At 37.4% G+C, this 10,412-nt stretch overlaps 1 protein-coding gene across 1 annotated transcript in view; it reads right to left on the bottom strand.

The window, feature by feature from the left end:
- hrh2b (histamine receptor H2b) overlaps positions 1-4,177 on the bottom strand; it is a 9,905-nt gene extending 5,728 nt beyond the window's left edge. Inside the window, exon 1 of the mRNA XM_035666007.1 lies at positions 4,083-4,177. The gene's annotated coding sequence lies outside the window, so the exon portion shown is untranslated. The remainder of the gene's footprint in view (positions 1-4,082) is intronic.
- Between the last annotated feature and the right edge of the window lie 6,235 nt (positions 4,178-10,412).

Genomic DNA, 10,412 nt, shown 5'->3' with positions numbered 1-10,412 from the left:
AATAAAATTCTCAATCAATCAATCTTTGTTTCATGTTTCACTTGTATTACCAGAAAGCTTTACATGTCATCACTCAGGCAAAATGTACAGTAAAACTAATTCTAGTACTACTGGCCAATATAGAAAGTAGCCCAGCAGTTTGACAGTGTATACATTATGCATGTTTAATAGTGTTGTTTTTTCATTTGTTAACTGCTTCCTTATTACAGTAAGGCCATCCGATGTACTCCCATAAAAAATGGATGATGTTTGGCGTGGACTGATAGTTCTCAAATTCACTAATTAAGGTTTGATGATTATAAAGCAGAGGCAACAGCAGACTGATAGTGACATTAGATGAGAGGTACTTAAGAGGCTTTAAACCACACATGACCACAATTCATCCTACTGGGTTCATTTTATTTTTTAAAAAAATTAAAGAAGAAAAGAAAGAAACTTTGCTTAAATAGAATCTTCAAGCTTCAAACTTGGTATAAATATGACTGAGCCTGTATTATCGAATTCATCACTTCATGGCTAAATCCATAAGCTCCAATGGTGTTTGACACAGTTGACACCGACCTCTGACCCCTCAGACCTCCTTAAGGAAGACATTAAGTAAGGGGAAGCTCTATAACATATGAAAACATTTTTGTTTCCGGGTGAGGGGTTAGTTTTTTAGCTCTCATACAGCTGGCATACACTGATCAGCCATAACATTATGACCTCCTGGGCAACCTTGTGGTCATAATGTTGTATATAATAATGTGATGCTGCCCCATACGCAACAAACTGTGATGCACTGTGTGTTGTGACAGCTTTCTATCAGAACCAGCATTAGCTTTTTCAGCAGTTTGAGCTAGTCTGTTGGATCGGACTACACGGGCCAGACATCGCTCCCCATGTGCATCAGTGAGCCTTGGCCGCTCATGATCCTGTCTCTGATTCACTGCTTTTCCTTCTTTGGACCACTTTTAATAGGTACTGATCACTGCGGACCAGGAACACCCCACAAGTTGCAGTTTGGAGATGTTCTGACCCATTCGTCTAGCCATCACAAATTGGCCCTTGTCAAACTTACACAAATCCTCACACTGCCCATTTTTCTGCTTTTAACACATCAACTTGAGGACAAAATGTTCACTTGCTGCCTAATATATCCCACCCACTGACATGATAACTAGATAATCAGTGTTATTCAGTTCACCTGTCAGTGGTCATAATGTTATGGCTGATCGGTGTATGTCCATCAGGCCTGGATCACGCCTTAACCAATCTCTCTATCCAGACATGATTCTAAAGACACAATGACACACAAGCAATATTAAATAGTAGGTACTGTATATGGTTTACACAGATAACAGCATATCAGTACCTCCAACCTTATCACACCTGTTAAACAAAACAAACTTGCTTGCTCATTCATGTTTAGTTTAAGGAAGGATTGTTACCCCATTCAGGGTTTTCCCAATACAATATCATCCCTGCAAACATGATGATATGAAGTATTTACAGTGACAGTGATAAGAACAGCGGTTATATAGTCATAATGTTTTAAAAGTTTTGTTAAAAGATTTTACACCCACTGTTCTGTGAATTCTAATTGCTTCACATGATATATGGTTATTAAAAAGTTATTTATTTATTTATTTATTAATAATAATTTGAATAATACTTCACTCTCAGTGCACAAAAGTTTAATCATCTCAAATTAAATGTTTACATTATGTTTTCCTAAGCTACAAGTTAATTGATTTATATCTATTGTTTCCGCTGTACCTGGCCACTCAGAGAATCCAAGGTTTTAAGGTTTTTAATAATGTCAATAGATTCCCCTCAGGGATAAACACTTCTTGTTTCCATGGTGACTCTGTGTGTTCAGCACTGAAAGAGTATAGATCGAGCTGTGTCCCTCATCAGCTTGCTGCTCCCATTTGGTGCTAAGAACTGGGCTTTACTGACCATAATGAGTCGGTCAGATATAAACAAATGATCCATGTTTGTCTTCACTTTCATTTCGTCTTGTTGCTGATGTACCACCAGGCTAAGGTATCAAGTGAAACATAACACTATATTACCATGATGAGAACCTGAGATCATTTTACAGTTCATTGCATAATTAATTTCTTGCTTCCCAGACAGTCTAAGTGGCAAAAGAACATGCGTTCACTTTTTTGCAAGAATGTGCCACAAAAATTCATACTCTCAGAAAAAAACAAAACAAACAGACATTACTATACAGAAGACTGGCATTGAATACTTTGGAGCGACAGAAGCCTGTCATGTGATATATACAATAGAGCCAAGGCTACATATTGTAAACTATGCTTGTACCTGACCAAGTGTAAACACATACTGCACTCACAATGCTACATGCCACTACTCTTATAGCAATGTACAGCATATCTCAATGCTAATGTTTTTGCTTATTAACAATTACCAGTTGACAGCTAGACTGGTGTCATCAGACATGGATCTGCTCTGCAAAAGATATCATGTACACTATAACATCATGTTTCTGTTTAGCAGCTGTTAATATAATAGAAGTATATCTGCACACAAAGCTGGGCATCATGGAACAACTGAAGTCTACCTGGTGAGCTAGATGAGTCAACAGTGTGTGATAACAATGTGGCAAAACATCTGGCCCACAATGACACAAGGTGGGCCAACAATATAGATATCTAATTTAACAACACGTGAAAAGTGAAACCACTCAGAGCAGTATGGAAAGTCCTTTGGCAATTTGCCAAAGTCGTGTCCAAGGAGAAGTTATATGATTTGTGTACAGTGCATTTGGATCTTTGCCTTGTCCTCTGCTACTGAGCTTCTTGTACTTTTTGTGCCACTAACTGAAGAAAGAACATTTTCTCTCCATTAGCTTATCAAGGATGCATTGATTCCATTAAGCAGACCAGTAACATCTTTTGAGAAACATAAATTTAATTGCTTTGTGGCTCACTGGAACAACTCCCACATGATTGCTAATAATCATATCAACTTGCTACACTGTCATGTTTGACCTAAATCTTAAATGAGTGTAAGAAGTCAGCGAGAGAGAGAGTGATAAAACATTAAAGAAGAAGAAGAAGACGATATACTGTATTAATCCCCGAGGGGAAATTGTTGTTTTTCACTCTTTTTTTTACACACACACACAGGCTGAAATACACACTTTCATGCATCTTGTGGACATGCAAACAGGGAAGAGTGATGGGGCTACCACGTTAACAGCGCCCCATGAGCAGGCTTGGGGTTAGGTTGCCTTGCTCAAGGGCACCTCGGCCAGTGCACATGAGGTGAAACTGGCACCTCTCCAGCTACCAGTCCACACTCCATATTTTTGTAGTTTGTGGGACTTGAACCGGCAACCCTCCGGTTCCCAAGACAAGTCCCTCCACACTAAAGTGTGAAATACAAATTAAACAACCTACAGCCATAGTAAAAAATCTGAATTGGAATTTGTGATGTACAGTTATCAGTGTACATATAACTGCACACATATCACTCTTTGAGTAATTTATCTCAGACACATTGAAACTAAATTTAAAAAATAAACCAAAAATTGCCCAACTTAAAATAAGAGTCACATGCACATACACCCAAAAGTGACTAAGTTAAACTTAGTGACTGATTCCTCACCATTACCATCCTTGTCCAACATGAAATCCTGACTAAAACCTACAGCAAAGAGACCAACATGCAGAGCAATTAAAGTAAAACCACAAGCTAACTCAAATGAGCAATGATGTTCTAATAAATGGCACACATGCATGCATGAAAACCAAAATATGTCCTTTGTGTTATGGCTTGTGTGATCAAGCTGTAGGCTATGCTGCTTGATCTTGATGAAACCACTCACCTACATGCTCACTAACAGCGTGTGAATGTGTAACCAGAGAACAGGAGACATAAATGAATCACTAAGCAACACATTCATATATACATAGAAATATCTGAGTTGAACACCAAACATCCTTTCTTGCAAGAACCTTTATGACTGGGTCTGAGTTTGAAAATGTAGAGTGTGTGCTTGGTTAACCTCCAGTGTTATTTCTTCACATAAAACCCTAAATCAAGTTGTTCAAAGCATGTTGACTCACCTCACATGGTTTGTCTTAAATGTCGGTCAGTTCCCCTTCCCAGATCATGAATGTCCACCTCTGTTTCCTTGATCCTGCTTAAGTGTAAACTTCTCTCTCTCTCGCTCTCTCTCTTTCTCTTGCTCTCTCTCTCTCTCCTCCTCCATCTCTCTCTCTCAGTCACTGCTCTCATGCACTTTAACTCCCTCTAGTGCATTCATTCTGCTCATGTGCATTGTCACTGTTGTAGCCTATAAGATTATATGTCACCCCATAGATTCAGTTGGACATGCACAACTCTGCTTACAACAATTCAGAATGGTTTATTTTCCATTTCAAGTAACTCAACAGATTAATATTGCATTTAAAAAATTGTTTTTAAAAAAAAAAAACACTCAACACTAAATCTTCATTGTATGTTGTTATTGTAGACTCTTTTTGCTTATGCAATGGGCAATGGGTTAAAATAGGGGAGAGTGGGGGAGTATGAACAATGTTTTGCTTAAAAAAGGTAATGACAGTTATACCTCCAATTAAGATGCAGTATGTTTATATATTGTAATTTAGGATGTTGTAGATCACTGGTAGTCAACAGATTATATAGTTTTGAAATTATGATTTGCTAAACACGTTTTTGCCCCCCAAATGGCCCCACTGAGGTGCAGCATGTGGAAAGGATACGTTGAGCTAAAGCACCATCACATTTTAACACTTTTATATGTTTTTTGAAGGAAATACACAGATTGACTGAAAGCAGTAAACAGACATGCAATCCCACCTTTTGTGACACCTTAACTCAACGATGGTTAACAAAACTAAAAGTCTACAGCCGTGCTCGTCATGGACATGCACAAGGCTGGGATAAAGTTGACCGAGCAACATCCTTCGGCTGAAAAAAAAATAGTTGTTTTATTTTTGCTGTTGTGGCTGCATACATACAAGTAGCCTATAATTGCTAAAGTTAGACCAAATTAAATCACCATATTACTTTTTGTTAGACATGCCTCAACAGGACAGAGATGGGGCGGCCTAGAGCCATACAGATAGCCATCCCTGATGCCAGCGGCTATCCAATAGTTGTTGAGATATTTCAGTCTGGTCAAAAGTGGACAGACAGACTGATACTGCAATCCCACACTGCTAGCATGGCTAAAAATGTATGGGAAACAATCTACTCATTATCTGTCTACCGATCCAGGTCATCCTAGCCTGTGAGTTGTTAGTTAGCTATGCTATGACCTTTCTTTAATATCTCAATTGCAGGCTGTATAATCCTGACTACTTCAGCATAAAATCATAAAAAAGGTTGTGCCTTATTAAAATGAAGGGCTCTTCCAAAATATGTGGTCACGTGACAATGTGTGTTAATGGCTTTCTTGAAACAGGGTATCACTCACCTTTCCCAGCAGAACCTTGCCTCTAAATGATAACCAGTTAACAATTAAAGCAAGTTGGAATAATCATGCAGGGTACAGAGATTGATGAATAACATTAGTAACTTGGAGGTTGTGTCACTCTGTACTGATGTGGTAGAGTCACCATCCGCCAAAAACTCCCCTCCAGGCAGTCTAATTATGGATATATGGTAGCCTACTCAAATAGTTAGTTGCCTCACACTTTTAGTGTGGTACACACAAACACGTTAACATCAAGTTGTATTTTTAAGAAAAGAATAAGATATATTCTTAATTAGAAACTTCCTTTTTACTGTTTCTTTAAATGCATGTATAAATACAGATGGGAAGATCAGCACAGATGTTGATGGGAATATTGATATAATAAATCCAAGAGGGAGCCATAAAATAATGGATTTAGGGAGGAGGAGAAGGCCTGAGAATCACAGAGGCTGCTAAGACTATTTGTTTAACTAGAAATAGCAATGTGCTCTACTTCAACACTGACTAGGTCAACAGGGGCAAATTTCTCAAGTGAGTGTTTGACTGTACTGTTACTTGAATTAAATGAACTAATTTGAGCAATGCAGAAGCAGAGAATTGTGAAAATCTTCTTACTATAATCCAGTATGTAACATTTAAGAGGATCTATTGGCAGAAATGGAATCTAATATTCTTAACTATTTTATTATTAATGTACAATCACCTGAAAATAACAATTGTGTTTTCCTTACATAAGAGTGAGGCGAGGAGGCATCACAGTAACCTTAGATGCTCTGCAGTTGTATTCTTTAAATAAAATATATATGACACAAATCATCAAGAATTCCCTTATTTAATTTTTATTATACGTACTGTGATGATGTTATATGTTTTAACATTCTGACTCTTGTCGTCCCCCTGTTGGACATAAGTAGGTAGTGAACTGTGGTCTGTCTCAAGTACTGATCTATGAGAGATAGAGTAAAAAAAGCTTCACTAAACTGAAATATGTTAAAAATTGATTGTTTCTATGCTGACATCTAAGTAGTGGTCAGAATTTTTGAAATACTTGAGTATTAACATTTCATATAATTTTACACCTTCGTAGAGGACTGCATTGGAAGTGGGATCCTGCGGGACCCAACGCAAATCTTATGGTCAACCTGGATTTATCTTGCACCCAACAGAAGATGAAGATTAAATTAAAGACAAAACAACGCAAGTCTGGCATTTAGAGAAATTTCTGAGTTGAGGAGAAGAAACAAATGCTCTAATGTGCGGGAGTGAAGGGTCAGAATGCTTGCCATAGTGGGTGGGAGTGGACATACACACAGCTGGAGCAGGCGGTAATGGTTTAGTTACAACAATTAAAGTGTAATTACTATATATATTTTTATATACAAACACAAAATTCTTTGAACAAATATGAAATTAATGGATTACACTCCCAAAAGTTATCTCTACCTTTACAACAGTAAAATCCTTAATGCATCAGCATTAATAATCTAATAGTGTGATATATATTAGTGTAACATAGGCCATTGTTCTAAAAATACTTAATTAACATTATCAGTGCTTAAATATAATGATGCTGCTGTGCAGTTGCATGCTTGTGTAAGAATGTCATAGCCTACTGTATACTTTGTATGCTGGTGATGAATGTCTATACTTCGAGAGAGGAGGCAGCATTAGATTACTCTGGCATAGAATATGATTATCCTCAACCATTAACAGGAATTAAAAAGGCCTTCCAGCTGTGTTGTCTGTCAATCATCTTCATTCGCACAAGTGTGCTAACAAGATGTGAGTGAGCCTGAAGTAATGTTTCTGACTAACAAGCTTTTTATCACTGTTTCAAGGCCGCTAGTCTGACCTGCTTCATGTTGCTGCACTTCCAAATCCAGACTTTCTTCTATCATCAAAGCTGTCTTCTAAATCAAATCAAAAATACTGTTTCTGGTTGAAATATCTCAGCAACTACTAAATGGATTGCCATACAATACTACTGATATCTAAGATCTCCAGAGTATAAATTCTAAAGACTTTGGTGATCTCCAGACTTTTCATCTACAGTATTTCTCTTATTCAGTGAAATATCCTGACATCTGTGAGCTGTGTCACACTCAGTGTTTCCAGATAATGTATCCTAAAGACTTTAGTTATCCCCCAACACTCCCATGACTTTTCCTCTACCACCACATCCATGTTGACATTTTTAATTAACAGTGAAATATCTGGAAAACTTTTAAAATGATTTGCCATGAAATTTGGCACAGACATTCGTGTTAACCACAGGATACATTTTAACAAATTTGGTAACCTGTTAACTTTTAGCACAATTTAAAGGTCAAAATATTCCTTTGTCCAGGACCTGCAAAACAAATGACATTCCCATCAGCCTCAGCTGTAGTTTGTGTTTAGTGTTACACACTAAACTAACTAATTTTACTTTCTGACAGCATTAGTGCAGCTGTAGACTCTCAGAGCCAGGTCATGCTTGAAAACTGATTCGTATGATGCATTGTCCAACCATGTCAGATGGTTATGGAGAGGGGAGAGATGCACGTTTTTAGACAGTCTTCTGAAAGACAGAATAGTGTTCACATCAAAAGTGACAGAAATAGTTGTGTTAAAGGTACAATGTGTAGGATTTAATGGCATCTAGAGGTGTAACTACAGATTGCAGCTCCTTCGCTTCACCCTCCCCTTCCAATCGTTAAGGAGAAACTCTGTTGAAGGCAACCTGCGGCATCTGAAAATATAAACGTTATATTCTAAGGTAATTAAATATATAACGATTCCTATATTAAGGTGATTATACACAGATATAAACATACCAATATTATACGGCATTTTTGCCAGTCAATGTTACACACTGGACCTTTAAGAATGAAAAGGGAGAGCTTAAGAGAGAGGTTCACAGCTGGCCAATAACAGCGTGAAGAGGGTGTGAATGTGGGGGTGGAGGGTTTCTGACCATCCAACAAAAAGCATACCAGCAGATTTTAGTCTTGTTTTAAATAGACAAATATATATATACACGCACATATATGTGTGTGTGTGTGTATTATAAATATAAATAGTGCACTATAATAACACTAACTGTTAAAACATATTTAGCCTTAAGAATGTGCTTACAAAGAATATTTATAGTCTACAACTTTTTTTTAATGCCCAATGCCCTTTGTTTACGTTTAGATTATGCAGTATAGCTTTAAGGACTGAGAAAATAGTGTTGAAGTGGCACATTTGATGGAGTGGGACTGGGAGCATACAGTCAGTAGTAGAGCTAAACAAACAAACAACATAAAATAAATGGCAAAAACTGCGTCACTGCTGCTGTTGTTACATGTTTTGCATTGTTTATCCAGGAAGGCCGATTTTTTAAAAAGTTGTTGACATGTATTAACCATTGGTTTGCATTCTGTGTGGTTCGTGTGTGTGGTATCACTGTGTGATATGATCCTTTTCAGCTAAAATGAGTCACCCTGGGGCAATGAAGGAAGTCATTACCAGATATGGAATAAAAAAACACATTCAAAAAGGTTTTAAAGAAGTATGATAATAGGATTTTGTGATCCTGTATTCTTTGTTGATTAAAAACAATGGAGTGATTTGTGACCTCTAGTGATTATATAATTTGTACGAAGTCATTTAAAACTGGTCCTCTGAGTGTGATACGTGCCACAATCAATGTTTATTATGCTATTCTCAATAATGTGGCTCCACGCATTGTAAAAAAAAACAGAATATACCAGCAAGACTATGTGCTATGCAGGATTATTAAACCAAATTATAACACGTTCAGGGCCATATAAAAGCCCCAGGCAATTGCCTGCTCTGTTGTATGGAAATTCAGCCAGTACTCTTTCCTTCCTCTACCATTGTGCCCTGTCATATTCCATTTCCATCCTAGGGGAAGCCAATCTCTGACATCTCGGTGGATTACTGCTCCTCTAAAGCCCCTCTGGAGGACACTCGACCCTGGAGGAGGAGTGAGAGTAAACCCTAATCTGCCCTCTTCCACCCCTCTTTGTCCCCAAGGAACACTGCCAGTGCGTCTCCACGTCAAAATGAGTCATTAGTTTTGTCTGTGACTCAAACTGGCAGCAATGTTTCCATATAGAGAATCAGGGAATAGTCTGTAGTGTCTATATTTAGTGGATATTATGGCAGAAAAGAGGATGCATATTAATACAAAAAAGCTAATATAAACAGGCAAACAAATACTGACATGGGGACTGGCATCATCTCCATAGTTTTACTACTGACCGGAAACTTGGCATAGCTGCTGAATTTTTTGCCACATTTGGCATGTATCTGCAGGAGCTGTTTGTCCACATATAATGAGGTCAGAGCTACAAGTTGCAAATTTGAGCACGCTTACTTAAGAACCATACTGCTGTCTCAGTGCATCTTGACCATCCCATGATATAATCTGATTAGGCTACATATTACCCTACCAGCACAGACAAATAGATACTGTTTCTGTAGTACCTATTTGCATCTGCACGCAAGCACTTCTTTGTTTTTATCTCACTTTTAACATTTAGTTCTCAATTTGCAATGTAGCAAACTATCAAATAAGCCAAATTTGAGGTAGGGCCTTATATTTGACGTAATTTCAAATTCCCAATAGGTATCATGGGCGACACAAAACTCTGACACATCTAAATAATCTTCAGTGTAGTGCCTGAGATATGAGAAACTGGAACCAAGCAATTTATATTACATCGATTTAATTAAAAAAACATCTTATTCTACATTACACTTTTATACAAGACCAATACAAAGTAATTATATCACATCACTACAACACCATTATCAAGTTATTTCTGATTCTGAAATGTAATACTTCTTCAATTAGACTTTTCTCAAGGGTTAGAAATGATAATGTAATTTATTAACTTAGGAGTTGCCTTCACAATAACGTGCCAATATGGTACTAAAGAATATCATAGATAGATAGATAGAT

Source organism: Morone saxatilis, unplaced genomic scaffold (genome assembly GCF_004916995.1).
Source record: "Morone saxatilis isolate NCDOM2014 unplaced genomic scaffold, NCSU_SB_2.0 Contig20, whole genome shotgun sequence".
NCBI classification, from domain to species: Eukaryota; Metazoa; Chordata; class Actinopteri; family Moronidae; genus Morone; species Morone saxatilis.
Note: the sequence above shows the minus strand (reverse complement) of the source record. Positions and strands in the feature narration are given on the sequence as shown.